We start from the raw sequence: 5,333 nt of genomic DNA, 5'->3' as shown, positions 1-5,333 counted from the left end.
CTTAGTCTATTTGGATGATCCATCTTTTTTTCCATCCTATGAAAGCATGATGTGCATTTTGTGGTGTGGCTCTTCCTTTACAATGTGCCCCGTGTACAAATTGCAGAGGGAGAGCTACAGTTCTGGGTTCTGGGAGAGCTTGTTGGGTGTGTTGTATTGGAACTGAATGAGCTGCAGCAGGTCAAAGGCCCACAATGAATCAGTGAGCTGAGACATGAGCAACTGCTGTGTGATCCCAGATGGGCATGTGTAACCTATCCTGTGTTCTGCTTGCCAGCTCATACAGGCATCATCTCTGCTTCATCTGACTGCCCTTCAGAGCTCTGCAAAGGCTCTTACCTGCAGAGTACCACAGGATCCTTTCCTGAGATACCTTGGACCTGTCTGAGGTGCCAAAGAAATGCTGATTTTGCTGATGGGGTGAGCACAGCCTACAATGTAATATATACAGAGGACACAAACTGCAGCCCCACAAGGTGGTTGCACTTGTTTCAGGATACTTTCTCACAGGGAAAGGATGGAGATACACTGGAAAGCATCCTTATCCCTCACAGCTGCTCACAGGCTCAAATTCAGCACTGGCTGGCTGTGTAACACTAGGAGTGTCTGAATGTTGGTTGTTTAGTATGTTGTGTGGCTCACTGCTTCCTTGGGGTATTTGGGAGCCAGAAAGGGAATCTGGAATGGTTTGACAAACTTGCCACCTTTGAATGAGGGCTGAAGAGCCTGTGTGGTATATAATAATTTTTGTACGGTTTTTTGGTTTTTTTTTTTTTTTTTTTTAACATGATATGTCTCATTTTGAACTGCTTAAACTTCTCACATTTCCAGTGAAAAGTGACTGGAAAAAATGAAGCTGTTGTTGATTTATAGTCAGGAAAGCCTGTTTAGATGTCTGTGTAGATAATCTTATATTTTGAATAAGGCATATGAACTTTAGTTAAAGTTGAAGATGCTGGAAAATTGCAAATGGTGTACTTGTAGTCAAAGCACAAAAATAGATGTATTGGTTTTCTAACTGAGAGTGCACAGTTGATCACTAATCAAATTCCTGATATTGAAAACTTCATTTAAGTTTCAGATAGCTGTGCCAGGTCTTAGTACCTGTAGTGTTGACTTTACTCATTGAGGAGATTTAGAATACATCATATGCAGGAAAAGGACAGATTTTAATGTTGATAAGATTTACTACTACAGTCAGAAGGAAAGCTCTCTAAGGTTTTTTATCTCTGTTGACCAAGTCCTCAGTGATGAATAACCTGACTAACTGTGAAATGCCATGATCAAATGCTACAGAAAATGATAAATTTCTGCCAGCCTAACATTTAAAAACTGATTTTGTCATCAGCTAACCATCTTACATGTGGCCTCTCATTCACAAAAGGTAAGGATCAAGGATTTCTTAAGTGACTGCTGTCAAGTGATCCTGTAAAGCTTTTTGCCCCTTTGGAACATGGAAGGCCATGGGCTCTAGGCAGCTCTGTAGTCTGCTCAACTTTTAATATGCAAAAGCTAATTGCTGAACAGATTCAAAGACAGCATTTCTTATTTTATCACTCTGGCAATGGAAGTATCAAAATAATATCCGTTATAAAATCCATACAAATTTTTTCATTAAATATCAAATCATAAAGTGAAATATATAGGGTCATTAGAAATTTTGCTTTTTGCTTCTATGCATGACCCTTTTCCCCCCAACGTATCAGCAGCACTGAGTTGCTGTAGCTACCTGCTGTCTGACTCACATTTGTACTCAGGGTCTCTGACAAGTTTTAGTTCATAATCTGGTCACACAAAGAAGTAGAAGCATATTCTTTTACTTACTCTTGATGTATTATATTAATTTTGGTGGGACTGACTGGTTTGTCTGCAGAAAATTTGGTACATTCATTACTAAATTGCTTTGTATCACAAAGATGATATGGGTTGTGGAGGTACATGTTTTTCTCATCTTTACCTTGTTTATAGAGAAATGCACATTAGGGTTTAAATTGCTCCTGGCTTTGCTACTCTACCTGTCTTTCAAGTAAAGATTCTATGCATTGCAGTATCTATACTGAGTCTTCTTTCTGAAGCCTATTTTTAGCTGCTCTCAAAATCTACATGTGTATATCTGTCAAAACTCTGAGTTTTCATGAGCTCAGGTGCACCTGTGCTGCTTTTCAGGAGTGGGCACTCCTTGCCTGTACTCCTTGATGGCATTGCTGCTGAGCCATGGCTGGCTGTCAGTTCTGGTGCTGTCCTTGGTCTTTTCTCTGCTCTCATTCATTTCTCTTTCTTCTTTAGTATACAGCCCCTTCTCCAGGCTTCCTCCACAGCAGCTCATCCACGTTGGACCTTGGCTACCTGAGACAGGTGACAGCAGCTCTTGAAGCACAACTGCCCTGCTCACCAGAGCCTCCTGATGTCTCTTGCAGTGCTTGAATAAAGGATGGCTGAGGCAGCAGACATGGAAGGTGAGTGTGGTTTAGAAAACCAACCCACTTCCTCACTCTCAGTTACAACACTCCATCCCATTAGGCACCCACAGCAGTGCAGCCATAACTTGGTGACTGGCAGGAAGGTGTGGAACAGAACTGTCAGTAGTCAGAGTTTGGAGAATGTCAGGGTGATTTCTGCAAGGATAGAGAATTGTACGTGTCTAAATGGTATTTGTGGGACACTCAATTTAAAACTTGAACTCACAGGCATTAACTGAAGAAGAGAAACAAGGCTGTAAATTGTGTTCATTACAGTCCTTTTATGAAGAAGAAATGCTGGGAATATCAGCATGCTCCCAATGAGAGGTGCTTTAGTCCTCCTACTCCAAAGCAGTGGTTCCCTGTTTATGGTATGAATACACCAACTGAGCACTCAGCTGTTTCAGGAGCATGGGAGCCTGAATGGGTTTTGATTTTAAAACCAGGATGGAAAGAGGAAAACCATGAAAGAAACTGAGTGAAGGTGTACAGGGCAAAGAACTGACTGGCAGTGTGGTTAAGGCATGCAGAGCTGTGATTTGGGGAGATAAGGAAGGGTGCTCTTCCTGTAATAGCTGTTAATCCAGCTGAACACAAGAGGGCTACAGGAACAAGTTTTCTCTGGATGGAAAAAATTCTCGATGGAGCTTTGGTAATGCCTGTCTACCTTTGGCCTGCTTTTAATTTTATACAGCTGGGAAATGAAATAAAATGCTACTTGACACCCTCTAAGTGCTTGTGTACACCTGTCACTTCAGGCCATAATTATTTGGATTGCTATTTTTAACACTTTTCTAATACTTTATAACTGTTGGGACTACTTACTGAACATGTTGCTGCTGATAAGGTACCAACATCTATGGCACAGGTACATGATTTGGTATGTGCTCTAGTGATATGAGTACTTTGGTCTGCACTTAAATTGTGGAGAATCTGGATTTTGCAAGCAAATAAAGAAAAAGAAACATAGGAAAAGCAGTCTGGAAAAGTACAAATGCTGCCTAGTAACCAAGTGCAAGTGTTAGGTTGCATCTTGGTTGATCCAAAGTGCAATTAAAAACTACCTCCTGCAGCTGAATTTAAATTGGGCTTTTAAAGTTTTTTTCTTTCCCCCACAGACCTAGTATCAAGTGGTTAAAAACCTGCACAGCAGGTCTCCTATAAAATCACCAAGTGGAGCGTTCATCAGCCTCAACTCCTTGGTTTGCACAGGGCAGCTTAGCTGAGGGAGTCTGTGAGCTCAGTTCAGGTGCTGAAATACAACACCAAAGCATCTGCTGGCTAGAATCAGAATAAATGTTCACTGCTCTGTCTCATTTATTGTGGTACTCAGTGTCAGTGAAAAGGCTTCTTCCTGCAGTAAAAGAGTGGATTGGGTATTTTTCAGAAGGAAAGCTTGTGCAGTTGTTAGAAGGGAGAACATTAGATTTTGTTCATTTCCTACCATTCTTTAGACAATCGTTTGAGTCTCTTAATTGAAGCTGACAGGATTTGTTCCTCTTCAAATGCACAGGAAAATAAGTTCCCAATTAATTGTAAATAACTGCTGAATTTATAGCTTTACTTATATGGTTCAGTATTAGCTTCTGAAGTGCACCAAGCTTGCAGAGATTAGGAGGACCCAAGACAAAGCCTGTTGCAGATTTAGGCATCTGACATTTCAGCAATGACTTCTTTTCACAGAAATAATGCCCAGAGCCACCAAAACTGCTACTTAGGAGCCAGGAAAGTTTTTCATCAGGTGTAGGCACTCAAGGCTCACTGAATCCACTGTAACTCTTGGAATTAATGTTTTCTACTTCTGAATATGACAGGCTGCTAGGAGAGTGGAATATAAGCAAAGAGGATAAAATATGCCACAGCAGTAAAAAGCTCCTTGCCTCTCTTAAAAGCCTGTTTCAAAGAACCCTTAAGAAAGAAAATGTTTATAGTCCTTCCATGCAGAAAAGAAAGCCAAAAAAGAAGGGTCTCAAAACTGCTTTTTGCAGCAGTTTTGAGTTAGAGAAATAAATATGCATTACTTTGCAAACATTCATGTTCAAGTTAACTAACTGAGCCTAAGGGAAGCAGTGGAAGGAGTTCATGTTGTGGCATTTAACTGACACAAGTTCACCCCATTGGTTCACCTGGCACAACTGTGCCTCCCCTTGCTGAGTGACACTAGCAGCTCAAACTTCCCAGCTAGGAACTACTGATGGTTATCTTCTTTATCAGGAAATTATGCAGCTACACAGTGGAGAGGCGGGGAGGGGAGAATTCCAAATCCTTACCATGGCTAGTTAGGCAGTCATTAAGTGCAGCCTGGCTTTCTGAGCTGGAAAGCATCTAATTTAGGCATGATCCTGTATCTGCAGGCTTGTTTCTGTAGGGCTTCTTTCTGCCAGCTTCCAAGATTGGCCATAATGGGCTGACTTTGGCCACTGCTCTTAATGTTCACTCTATGCATGTTGTGTTTGCTGCTGCTGCCACTTTTTTCTGATTACTTGCAAAAACACACAAGCAGCAGGCTGGTTCTCTTATGGCCTAATTAGGTAAGATCTTTGCATAGAAAAGTAAAATTACTGGGGAACAGTTGTTAAGCAAAAAAAATATTATTGTCCATCACCCGAGTAAATTACACAGGTGAGGAGTATGTTCATCCCTTAATTTTAAATTCCCTTTGGAGATGCAAGTATTGATGCCTCACATCTGCATTACAGCTGCACTGTGGTGTCCACATTCTTGTGTGTTAGGCAAATCCAGTTCTGAGTGTTCTCTGGCTTTCCCAGAGCTGCAGTGCTGTCTGTGAACACTCCCTGTTCACCAAGGCAGTGTTTGGGCTTTAAGTGCAGAGTCAGCCCTCTGTTGTTCTGCACAGGCCACAGCAGGCAGAGC

This window comes from Zonotrichia albicollis, chromosome 9, assembly GCF_047830755.1.
Source record: "Zonotrichia albicollis isolate bZonAlb1 chromosome 9, bZonAlb1.hap1, whole genome shotgun sequence".
NCBI classification, from domain to species: domain Eukaryota; kingdom Metazoa; phylum Chordata; class Aves; order Passeriformes; family Passerellidae; genus Zonotrichia; species Zonotrichia albicollis.
This window is presented reverse-complemented; position numbering follows the sequence as displayed.